This window comes from Marmota flaviventris, chromosome 4 (genome assembly GCF_047511675.1).
Source record: "Marmota flaviventris isolate mMarFla1 chromosome 4, mMarFla1.hap1, whole genome shotgun sequence".
Classification (NCBI taxonomy): Eukaryota; Metazoa; Chordata; class Mammalia; order Rodentia; family Sciuridae; genus Marmota; species Marmota flaviventris.
Genome location: NC_092501.1, coordinates 121457810 through 121471065, shown reverse-complemented (window position 1 = coordinate 121471065; position 13256 = coordinate 121457810). Strand labels below are relative to the sequence as shown.

At 38.7% G+C, this 13256-nt stretch overlaps 1 protein-coding gene and 1 non-coding gene across 3 annotated transcripts in view; both read left to right on the top strand.

Annotated features, from left to right (window-relative positions):
- Window positions 1-13256, top strand: part of Elf1 (E74 like ETS transcription factor 1) — a 106359-nt gene that overhangs the window by 105 nt on the left and 92998 nt on the right. The window contains exon 1 of one of the 2 annotated variants that reach the window (XM_071611466.1): window positions 95-191. The exons of the other annotated variant lie outside the window; for it this stretch is intronic. The gene's annotated coding sequence lies outside the window, so the exon portion shown is untranslated. Of the gene's footprint in view, window positions 1-94; window positions 192-13256 lie in introns of those variants that run through there. 2 annotated transcript variants of the gene reach the window in all.
- Trnae-uuc (transfer RNA glutamic acid (anticodon UUC)) lies at window positions 222-293 on the top strand. Its single transcript has one exon. It is a non-coding gene; the product is annotated as a tRNA-Glu (tRNA).

Below are 13256 nucleotides of genomic sequence, written 5' to 3'. Positions count from 1 at the left end.
CCCCGCGAGTCTCGGCTTTGCCTTAGAACTTTCCTGTGGCGCGGCGAGGCGCGGCCCCGCCCCTCCCCCGCTCGGGCTGCGCGCTCTGGCCGGGCTCGTTCCCGCGCGCGTGGGCAGCGGGCGGCAGCCGCTGGAGTAGAGGCGGCAGTGCGCGGCGTAGTGAAGGCGGTAGCAGCGCTTACGCTTGTCAGGTGGGTCGCGACGGTATCTGTAGCAGCACTTCCCATATGGTCTAGCGGTTAGGATTCCTGGTTTTCACCCAGGCGGCCCGGGTTCGACTCCCGGTATGGGAACAGTGTATCCCTTTTTTTGAAGGCAAAGGTTTGGGGGGCTGTTTTATTTCCAGTGATTCAGATTGACGCCCGTCCCTTGTGCGGGTCAGTTTGTATAAGAGAAGCATTGATGTAGTTGTTAGAGGCGTCCAAAGCTGGGGTGCTCCTTTGAGACCAGGAGTCCCCAGCCTTGCGGGCTGGAGGAACGTAGAGGCTCCAGGTCCTGCTCTGGGTCCCTCTAGCTCAAGGTGTCTGATGGTCGGGGAGTTTCACTTTCTCCGGCGCTGCTCCCCCGCCCCTCCAGTCCCTGCCCGTAGTTTTCCAGACGCTCGGAGAGGTGATGATTAACTCGGGTCTCGCCTTATCTCCTCCCCAGGCCCCCCTCGCGCCCACACCCTGCTTGGCCACCCCCTCCTGACTCCTCGGGGGAGAGACGCGGGACGGTTTTGCCCTGCTCTGGTGCTTGCTCTGGGCGTCCGGGGTTGGTGATCTTGTCCTTAGGCCGGCTGTTTAGGAGACCCCCCCTCTCCGGAACGCCCATTGCCTCGGGCAGCGGCCCCAGGGGCGCGCTTTCCCGGCGGCGCAGCTGCCCGTCACCCCCACCCTCCGGGTGTGCGTGCGAGGTTAGCCCACTTGACGCTCCCGGCGCTTGTTGCGCTCCCAAGCCTAAGGAGAGAGCCTTTGGGAAGAGGATTCCCCCCCCCTCCCTTAAAACACAAAGAGCTACGCAGAAGGAAAATACCACTGTGATGAGATGACTTTGAAGAACAAAATTGACTTTCCGAAAGACCAATGTTTTAAGTGCCACTGATTAAAAAGTCCTGGGGGGAGGTGGATCTTGGATGAGAGAAAATTGTCCGGAGACTGGGGAGGGGATGTTATAACAAAGTTTCACTGTATTTTTAAATATAGAAGCCCTGTGTTTATTACAAAGAAGGGGCAGCTGTGTCAGCAGCATGTGAGCTGTAAATGAAACAAAAGCGTTATCTTAAATGCAAGTTGAAATTAGAAAATAGGAGCAGCTATAATGTTTAGTCTATTGGGTTTCTGGGAACAAATAAGGAAAAAGTGACTCTTGTGGATGAGTTTGTCATACCCATTGCTAAGAGCATGTTTTGGTTGTTATATGTGTGTTCCAAACTGTTAACTGCATAGTAAATTTGAAAATGATCTGTTAATGTGATCTGCATGATTAAGGATTAATTAGTCTTTCACTTGTAAATAAAAGAAAAAGATGAAAGAAAAAAACTGCCACAACTACAAATTTTGAATCATCTTCATTAATTCAAATATTTGTTTACTTCATGCCAAGTCCACGAGATGCTTTTGAAGTTACTGATGTTCAGGTGCTTTATGTTTGTGGGTAGGTAATAGAATCACATTTTGTCCTATGATTAACTGTGAACTTGTGGAAATCTTTCACCTTCTCTGAACTCTAGCTTTACCGTCATAAATTCTTGAGAATACACCTTACAAACTTCAGATAGCATTTCAAGAATAATTCTTGTGTAGGTAATGAAAGTGGAGAAGTTTCATTTAAATAAGGAGTGATATTGTGTTGTTATTAATAACCAGTTACTGAAGAGTTAGGTCTAAATTTGGAAGGAAGGAAATTTACCTCTACTTTAGTTTGTCTCCACAGAGGACTTAATTTTTGAAATGACTTGGTATTATGTGAATCCAATGGTGCTAAACTGCATTATTTTAAATTTGAACACTCCTAGTTGTAACTAGTTACACTGTGTATTTGGGGTGAGCCAAGGGGAGTGGTTGATGGCAACCCTGTCCAAGACACAGATTTCTTTACTATAGTTGTGCACCAGATGGAATATGATAAGGCAACACGTGAGTTGTAGAAATTGCTACTGGAACACAGAGATGAAGAATCAGTTATACTCAGGTAAAAGAACTGGAGAAGAGACTAGGAGGGAAGAGTGTGTGTTCTGGACCTTGAAGAACTGGTTGGATTTCTCCTGGTGGGGAATGTGGATTATAAACCTGAGATGGCGGGGGACAAGTACCAAGAGGCTAGCAAGCAGTCTGGTTTGGCAGAAGCAGAGTGCCTGGAAGGAGAACCATGGGAAATCAATCCCCAGCCCTAGAAAGGAGTTTTAACTTGATAAGTTTTGACTAGGTAACAGGTTCTTTTATCAGAGTGACCTTTTATGTCATTAGAGTTTTTTTTTTTTTTTTTTTTTTTTTAAAGAGAGAGTGGGAGAGAGAGAGAATTTTTTAATTTTTATTTTTTAGTTCTCGGCGGACACAACATCTTTGTTTGTATGTGGTGCTGAGGATCGAACCCGGGCCGCAAGCGCGCCAGGCGAGCACGCTACCGCTTGAGCCACATCCCCAGCCCCTCATTAGAGTTTTGAAAATATTTTTTTTCCTCTTTGAAAATCCTGAACATAGCTGTAATATGCAAAGGAAAAAAAACTTATTTTAAAAGACTCAAATTAGGACTAGGTGACACATATCTTGGAATGCTGAGGCAGGAGACTCAGAAGTTCAAAGTTAGCCTGAGCAACATAATGAGACCCCACCTCAAAAAAAAAAAAAAGCCAGGCATGATGGTTGACACCTGTAATCTCAGTGTGACCGTGGAAGTTCTAGGCCAGCCTTAGCAATTTAGCAAGACCCCTGTCTCAGAATAAAACATAATAAAAGGGCCTGGGGATGTAGCTCAGTGGTAGAGCACCCCAGGTTTAAATCCCTAGTACTGGGGTGGAGGGGGATTTAAACAGTATAAACATGTAGACTATTTTTTTACTCATAGGTTTAAGGTTGAATTTTTAATAGAATGGAAAAAAAACCAGTTAAGTGTAATTCAGTTTATGAGAATGAAATCTAGGTTTAAATTATGAGACTAAGCTTAAGCTATATTCTTAATTGACTTTATTGAAATATGATCTTGATAATCTAAGAGAGCTGCAAATTATTGTCAGTAAGGCTTTCTTCTTAAATTGGTTAAGACTTTAGGAGATAAATTTGTGAGGATTCATGCATATGGTTGTACCTTTTTACCAAAATGCCATTGGAAGCCATATTTTAGGTGTTCTTTCTTGGCCTCTAAATAATGATACTAAATGAATGATGCTTATGTACCTAAAAAGTCTCTTTAATATTTGCTAATGTGTGTGTGATCAGAAGATACATGAAAGTTCAGTAAATGTTTGCAGAAATGAGCACCCATATTTAAACAAAGATAAGAGATTAGAAAAGGATTATGGCATTTTAGGCAAAATTGAAAGACTTTATCCTAATCTGTGAGACCTAAGGTTATCTGGCCTCTGCTTACCTTCCTAACTTAATTTGCGCATTTTGCCTTTTCATTATACTTCATCCACGTTGGCACATTTTTACTTCTCAAACATGTAGACTTAGTTTTATTACTTGCCATTTCCTCTTCCTATAACATACCCACTTCCAGTTAGTTCTTCACATTTCAGGTCAGCATTACTTTCGCAGAGAGGTCTTTTGTGATCATTCTAGAGTCCCTCTTGTTTGGTTACTTCCTGATTGATTTACTCTGTTTTTTCTTCATTTTTGTAAAAATTGCCAGTTTGTTTATTTGATTCTGTGTATTTCTTGTTTTGTTCTATCAGAATATTAGGTAAGGATTTTGTGTAGTGGGATTGTTCTTGTTCTATAAGATTCAAACAAAAGTAAAGAAGTTGGAACCCCCATGGTGGAAATGTAGAATGGTGCAGTCATGTCGGAAGTTTGATAGTTCCTTGAAGTGTTAAACAGAGTGATATGATCCAGCATTTCCTAAGTGTATATCCAGGAGAAATGAAAGCATATGTCTACCCCAAAACTTATACACACATGTTTATAGCAGCACTATTCATAAGCCAAAAGTGGAAACAACCTAAAAGTCCCACTGATGAATGAATTAATAGTGATGTGTCTGTACAGTGGCATATTAATTGGCAACAAAAAGAAATGAAGTACTGATGCATACTGTAACGTGGAAGAATTTCAATAACATTATGCAAAATGAAGGAAACAAGGCACAAAAGGCCACATTTTATATATGATTCCACTTATAAAATGTTAATAGTTAACTATAGAGAAAGAAGAAAAACTAGTGGTTACCTTGGAAGAAAGGGGGGTTGGTAGGGTGCCTGCTGATGTAGGTACAAAAGGTGATTAAAATGTACTAAAATCAGATTTTAGTGATGTTTGCACAACTCTAAATATGCCAAGAAACATTGAATTGTGAACTTTATACTTTATGGCATGTCATACCTCAGCAAAATGTTAAGGATTGATTAAGTAAAAAGCATATAGGACTTTGAAAAATTTTTTCTGTACTGGGGATTTGAACCCAGGGCCTCAAGCATGCTAGGAAAACACTCTACCACTGGGCTACATCCTCAGTTCTCTTAATTCTATTTTGATTCACAGTCTTACTAAATTGCCCAGGCTGGCCTCAAACTTGTGATCCTCCTGCCTCAGCTCCCTGGAGTCACTGAGATTACAGCTGTGTTGCCACTGTGCCCTGCTGCCTATAGAATATCTCTAGATTTTAAATTTATCATTTGAATATTACATATTTTAAAATGATAATGGGATAATTTAACAATAAAATTCTAGCTCTTGGGTAATTTCAGGAATGTAGCAGATACTCAGTAAATACATGATGAAAGAGGTTAGATAAGTATACAAGTAATTACATTACAATGCATAGTGTGCATAGTCTGATAAATGCTCAGAGGGAACTAAACCAAGGTTAAAGGTCTCCAAAATTCACATCTGTGTTTGTATTAGGGAATAAGAAAAAGCCCTCCTCTAGGAGGCAGCTTTGAGATGAACTTTGAAGACTAATTAGGCTTTTGTTTATATAGATGGGGGAGGGGAACAAGGTTTTTAGAGGAGGCAAACCAAAGCAGAGATGCATTAACAATTGCTAGCAAATTTTGGCCAAGCTGAGTCTACAAGAGGGATAGGAATGGGAAATAGGGCTGCAAAAATAGACTAGGGTTGGTAGGGAACAATGTTAGTGCTCTGGCAGATCTCTCTTGACCAATACTCCCAATCCCTGTTGTTTCCAGTGGCTTGTACTTTGAAGGAACCTCACTCCTACCTGCCTGGAGCTGGAAATGCCTGGGGCCTTTACCTGCTTCCCTAAATAGACTGTCCTGTCAGGAGGAGTAGATACTTTGATTTGTTTCCCTTTATATCACCAGTCTTGGAACAGTGCATGTCACCTGGTAAACATTTAGAAAATATTTGATTAGCTGAATGAATAAAAACCAAGAGTTGCAAGGTCTCTTCAAAGCAAAAGTTTATTTTACAGATGCCTTAGGCTCTTGACAAAGAGATTTTGGAAGGTTCTTGAATTTTAGGTTAAGGAGTTTTACTTCGCTTGGAAAAGTGATATGAAAGTAATTAATTAATTTGGTAGTATTGTGTTAGATGAACTGGAATTTGGAAGGATTATATCTGTGTCCTTTCTCACCTTCATTCCTACTTCTCCTTCCACTCTCCTTAGGTTAGGACCTACCTGACCAAGTTAGGCAATCTCCTGCCAGTAATAATCTCCCAACAGCTCTCCTTGTATCTAGTCTCCCTAAATAGGGTGGTGACAGCAAAATAGAAAAGATCATATACAAGAGATTTATTGAAGGAAATATTAAAGATATTACAAAGTAAATACTCCTAAAAGAAATAGGGAAGTTAAGAACATAATTTTTTTGAGAGGACAGGGTTTTACCCTTCAGGTTGATCAAATAATAATTTTTTTAAAAATATTTTCTAGTTATAGGTGGACACAATATCTTTTTTTATGTGGTGCTGAGGATTGAACCCAGTACCTCACACATGTCAGACGAGCGCTCTACCTCTGAGCCACAACCCCAATCCCTCAAATAGTAAATTTATTACACATCTTTGTGCATGTAGTTTTTTGAACACTGAAGTTGTGCATTGAATCCAGGGACACTAAAGACTGTGAGACTGCCACCCTGTGGACAATACAAATTTAGAACTAAAATCCGAAAGAATTCTAGAAAAGCTTCATTCCTTTGATAAATTTCAAATTAGTAAATTCTAATGTATTCATTTTGGTACTGTGGATTGAAACCCAGGAGTATGTTTTTTTTTATTTGTTCTAATTAGTCATACATGACAGTAGAATGTATTTTGACATATCATACATAAATGGAGTGTAACTTCTCATTCATCTGGTTTTACATGGTGTAGAGTTATACAGGTCAAGTAATCATATATGCACATAAAGTAATAATGTTCTATTCATTATATCATTCTTGCTCCCATGTCATCTTCTCTCCCTTTACTCCCCTCTGTCTAGTCCAAAGTACCTCTTTTCTCCCTCCCCCACTTTGGTTCTTTGGGATTGGCTTACTTAGCATAGTATTTTCTAGTTCCATCCATTTACTGGAAAATGCTATAATTTCATTCTTCTTTAAGGATGAGTAATATTTCATTGTGTATATATACCATAGTTTCTTTATCCACTCATCTGTTGAAGGGCACTTAGGTCGGTTCCGTGGTTTAGCTATTAGTAATTGAGCTGTCATAAACATTGATGTGGCTGTCACTATAGTATGCTGATTCTAAGTCTTTTGTGTATAAACCTAGGAGGGGGATGACTGTGTTCCATTCCAAGGTATCTTAGGAATCTCCAGGAGTGTTTATTACATCCCTGGCCCTTTTTTATTTTTTATTTTGAGACATGAAATTGAGGGACTAGATTGCTAAGGATCTAAGTTGCTGAAACTGGCCTTGAACTTGCTGTCTCAGCCTCCTCAGGGCTGGGATTACAGGTGTTTGTCACTGCACCCAGCATGAAATTTATTATTTTAGAGCCGACTTGCTCTCTTCTCTCTCATTGGTGTATGTGGTTGAAATCATTTTTTTTTTGGTGGGGGGAGAGGGGGTGGTGTACCGGGGTACTTGGCCACTGAGCCATATCCCCAGTCTCAACTGAGTTGCTTAGTGCCTTGATTTTGCTGAGGCTGGCTTTGAACTTGAGATCCTCCTGCCTCAGCACCCCCCACCCCCCCACCCCCACAGCTGCTGGTATTACAGGTGTTCACCACCACGCCTGGCTGAAATCAGTTTTTTTTCCTGGAAGCTTTTCTGAGGCTTTTAAATGGAATCTGAAATACAATTAATAGCTTTAAAAAGTTGCAAAGAAATTCACTGCTTTTTTAGAAGGTATGTTTCTTCAGAAATTTCATAAAGAGTTTGTTTTTTAAACCATATGGCATGTAGTCCTGTTGTGAAATGATATATATTTTTTTACTTTTATTGTACTAATTTTTAAAAATCTCATTTTATAACACACACATAGTATTATCATTTGAGAGTTACATTTTTTTTAAATATGTATTTTTTAGTTGTAGTTGGACATAATACCTTTATTTTATTTATTTATTTTTATGTGGTGCTGAGGATGGAACCCAGGGCCTTGCACATGACTAGGCGAGTGCTCTACCACTGGCTACAACCCCAGCCCTGTATTTTTTTGAGTACTATATGAATCCCCCACCTACTGCCAGCTTTCTTCTTCTTTTTTTTTTTTTTAGGTCGTAGGAATTCAACTGAGAGGTACTCTATCACTGAGCCACATCTTTAACCTCTTTTTGTTTTTATTTTGAAAGCAAGGTCTCCTTAAGTTGCCTAGTCTAGCCTCAAACTTGTGGTACTACTGCCTCAGCCTCCCAAATTACTGGGATTACAGGCTTGTGCTACTGAGCCTAGCTCTTCTCATTTTTTGTGCAGTTGGTTTTAGTTAAAAATTCTCCATGGCTTGATGAAATGGTTTAAGTGTACTTATGTAAAAGAGTTTGGAGTATATTGTTTCTTACTTAGAAAGGCTGTCTGCTCACAGATAAAACATTGGTAAACTAGCTGGATATCAAAGTGAAATGGTGATTGTGAAAGACTAATTTGCTCTCTGCAACTCAGGAAATGGTTCAGTCTTGGATTCTACAAAATAACTTTCCCAGCAGATGAGTTGTTTACTGCCTATAATGTCATAAATGACTTACACACTTGAATTCCCCGAGATGTCAGCAGTGGTAGAGCAGCCATTTAGTGCTTGAAATAGAAAAGCAGAAGTGAGCTGAAACAACATTCTGAGGTCAGCAGTTGTGCATTCTGATGAGAATGGATGAAGTGTTAGTCTCTAGCTTATTAAGTTACCTTATACTTTGCTTTATGGGCCCTACATTTTGGTATTGAGTAATTGTCAAATGTTAATGATTATTAATTTTGTTTTTGATACTGGGGATTGAACCCAGGGGTGCTTCACCACTGAACTACATCCCTAATTCTGTGTGTGTGTGTGTGTGTGTGTGTGTGTATTTAAATTTTGAGCCAGGGTCTCCTAAATTGCTGAGGTTGTCCTTGAATTTGGTGTCCTCTTGCCTCTGTCTCCGGAGTCATTGGTATTCCAGGTATGCCTCATGGTGCCCAACTGTTAATGATTTTTAATATTTAAATATTATTACCGTTTTTATAAAATGTATAGCACAACAAATCTGGAGTAAACTTTAAATGTTTGGTTTTATTTAAAATTATCCTGTAACTGTTTGGGATTGTGGGTGACTTTTCAGAATTACTTTTTGCTCCATGAATATTTACATTCTACAATCAACACATATTGTATAATTTTAAGCTAATTAGGCCATGATGAAAATACAGATGATTAGCAGTATGTGGTGGCATGCCCCTGAAGCTCCAGCTAGTTGGAGACTGAGGCAGGAGGATGGCTTGAACCAAGTTAGAGACCAGCCTAGGAATAGTGAGACCTCTATCTCTCAAAGAAAAGCAAATGTTTATACAGGTCCACAAATAAGTAAATTATCATGTTTTTAAAAGTATTATTTGATCGGGGGTGTGGAAGTGTGGTACATAGTGCTGTAATCCCAGCAACTCAGGAGGCTGAGGCAGGAGGACCACAAGTTCAAAGCTAGCCTCACCAATTTAGTGAGACCCTGTCTCATAATAAAAAGGGATGGGGATGTGGCTCAGTGGTTCAGGGCCCCTGGTTTCAATTCCCAGTACCCAAAAAACAAAACAAAACAAAACACCCAAAGAATTATTTAAATATGGCTTAAGAAAAGTAACTTTCTAAATACGTCATGGTTTATTTGCTCCTTTCCTAGGTATTGCAATGAAGAGTTGATAAAATTAGGGATATATTTGGTTCCTTCCTTCCTTTTTTTTTTTTTTTTTAACTGGAGATTGAGCCCAAGGGAGCTTTACCACAGAGTTACATCCCCAGTTCTTTTTAATTTTCACTTTTGTTTTGAAGCAGTCTCACTAAATTGCTAAGGCTGGCCTTGAACTTGTAATCCTTTTGCCTTAGCCTTCTGAGTCGCTGGGATTACAGGTGTGAATCACCACATCAGGATATATTATATTTTCTAAGGACCTTTAATTATTTGCTCTCATAATCTTTTTAAAAACTGTGACATTGAACTTACATAAAGAAACTTTTAACATTTAATCTACTCTTAAGAGACTTTGTTTTCACACAGTATCTACCTTTTTATGATATATAATACTATTTTAGGATTATTGGTAGTCAAGTGTTCACTTTTACTTTTCATACCTATGTTTTCACCAATACAAATAAAAAAAAATCTTTGAAAAATAATTCTAGCATAGATGACTTGGAATTTTGATAAAGCAGTTATCACTGTTTCATAAACTGTAAATTTTAGTATTTTTGAATGCAAATTTTTCCCTATTAAATACTTCGGACTTAGGTAATAAATAGGCAGGTAATAGTGGGGATCGATCCCAGGGAAGCTTTACCACTGAAATACCACCAGTCCTTTTTATTTTGAAATAGGATCTTGATAAGTTGCTGAGGCTGGCTTTGAATTTGTGGTCCTCTTGCTTCAATTTCTGAGTTGCTGGAATTATAGGCATCACCACTGAGTCCTGCTTTCATTATTAAATACTTTCTATTTAAAACTTTTTTTTCTACTTTGAAATCTTTGGGAAGGCACTTGGCCCAGTGACTTCTTCATCTGTATTTGTAGTTTAATCTTTTGAGTTGAAATCTTTTTTTGGATTCAGAATCTAGAGACCAGGATATATTTCTGATTTAGAATGTATTCATATATTGCTCCGTGTGAGGCTTTAATTTTAATTTATTTTATTGATTTTATTTTTTTAAATACATGACAGCAGAATGTATAACAATTCTTATTACACATATAGCACAATTTTTCATATCTTTGTATAGAGTATGTTCATACCAATTCATGTCTTCATACATGTAACTTGTTTTTTATTACACATATACATAATAATAATTATACACATAATAATTCTTACTACACGTATATACTACAGTTTTTCATATCTCTGTATAAAAGTAGATTGACACTCAATTCGTGTCTTCATACATGTAGTTTGGATAATGATGTCCAACACATTCCACCATCCTTGCTAACCCTCTGCCTCCTCCTTTTCCCTCCCTCCCCTCTCCATGTGAAGCTTTTTACGTTCCAAGATTTAATCAGACATTTAATTCAGCCTTTCAAGATTGGAATGGAATTTTTTTTTTATCCCAGCTTCCTTAGCTTTTGTGTTTATCAGATACTTGTCTTTTGCCAAGGGACACCTACAACCTATTAATTGGGAAGGATGCAGCTGTGCTGCTGAATCACCCCTGAGGAGGCTAGCAGGCATGGACCCAGTTGTAACAGCTGAGTAGACAGGAGGGGTATGACAGGAAGAGAGTGATCACAGGCAAAGTTGATAAGGAAGGCTGCCCAGCATACAGCGGTGGGTAGAGGTTAGGGGAAGTATCCTGATGGGAGACAAACACAGGTTTAAGTAATTCATAACTGCAAGTGTTCAGGTGGCATCAGTGAATTTCAGAGATGAGTGGGAATGCCTTTCCTTTGTTTTCCCCTTTTTTGTGTCGTTGCACATGAATCACAATTTTGGTTTCCTTTGAAATTCTTCTTTGAGAGATGGTTTATTCTTCTGCATTGTCAATATTGTCTAGAATATGTTTTACTAGTTTATGGAGCCTTATCTATTTATTTTGGTACCAGAGATTGAACCCTGGGACCACTTAGCCACGGAGCCACATCCCCAATCCTTTAAAAAAATATTTTATTTAGAGACAGGGTCTGGCTAAGTTGCTTAGGTCCTCAATAAGTTGCTGAGGCTGGCTTTGAATTTGGGATCCTCCTGCCTCAGCCTCCAGAGCTGCTGGGATTATAGGCATACATCACTGTGCCCAGCAATGGAGCCCAATTTTAGAGAGCCTTTTACCACAAGTTTATGCAGAAAACAAGATACGCTTTTTTATTAAATAAAATTCACATTTTTAATATATTAATTTTTAACTTTTTCATCTTTTGGTATATGCTTTTTTAAGGGAAGGTAACAGTTTTTTTAAAAAATTTGTTCTACTTAGTTATACATGACAACAGAATGCATTTCAATTCATTGTACACAAATAGAGCACAACATTTCAATTCTCTGGTTGCACACGATGTAGAGTCATACCATTTGTGCAATCAGACATGTACTTAGGGTAATGATGTCCATCTCATTCCACCGTCTTTCCTGCCCCATGCCCATCTTCCCCTCCCCTTTGCCCAATCCAAAGTTCTTCCATTCTTCCCCCCCCCTATTATCAGCATCCATTAATCAGAGAAAACATTCGGCCTTTGTTTTTTTTTGGGATTGGCTTACTTTGCTTAGCATGATATTCTTCAGCTCCATCCATTTACCTGCAAATGCCATAATTTTATTCTCTCTAATGCTGAGTAATATTCTGTTGTGTATAATTCCATATTTTCTTTATCTCTTTATTGATAGGCATCTAGGTTGGTTCCACAGTTCAGCTATTGTGAATTGAACTGCTATAAACATTGATGTGTCTGCCTTACTATAGTATGCAGATTTTAAGTCCTTTGGCTATAGACTGAGGAGTGGATAGTTGGCTCAAATGGTGGTTCCATTCCAAGTTTTCTGAGGAATCTCTATACTGCTTTCCAAAGTGGTTGCATCAATTTGCAGTCCTAGCAGCAATGTATGAGTATACCTTTTTCCTCATTTCCTCGCCAACACTTATTATTGCTTGTATTCTTGATAACTGCCATTCTGACTAGAGTGAGACATGTTAATGTTTATGTAGGAGCAAACTTACTGGCTGACGTTCAACTGGAATGGCTAAAATTTAAAAAATCGGTGAATGTTGGGGCCAGGATGTGGAAAAAATGGAAATCTTGTGTATCTTTGCTGGGGATATAAAGTGGGGAAGCCACTATGGAAAACAGTATGGCAGTTCCTCAAAAAATTATGTAGAATTGGCCCAGTGTAATGGTTCACATCCATAATCCCAGCAGCTGGGAGGCTGAGGCAGGAGGATTGCGAGTTCAAAGCCAGCCTTGTCAAAAATGAGGTTCTAAGCAACTCAGGCCCTGTCTTTAAATAAAATACGAAATAGAGCTGGGGATGTGGCTCAGTGGTCAATTGCCCCTGAGTTCAATCCCCCGGGACAAAAAAAAAAAAAAAAAAAAAAAAAAAGGATGTAGAATTACCATATCACCCAGCAATTCTACTTCTCAGTATATACTTAAAAGAATTGAGAGTCTCAGTTGAGGTAGAAGTAGCCCAAGTGTTTATCAATGGATGAATGGATAAATAAGAGAAAAAAATATATATATTTTATATATTACATATATATATATATATATATATATATATATATATGAGAGGGGGGGAATATTATTCAGCCTTAAGAAGAAAGGAAGATATGACAAGCTACAGCATGGATGAACCTTGAGGACATTATACTAACTGAATTAAACCAATAACAAAAAGACATATGCATGATTCCACTTACATGAGGTACTTAGAGTAGTCAAATTTATAAAGGTAGTAGAACTGGTGGTTGCCAGGGAAAATGAAGAGTAGTTTTTTAATTGATATAGTTTCAGTTTTGCAAGATGAAAAGAGTTCTAGAGATAGATAGCT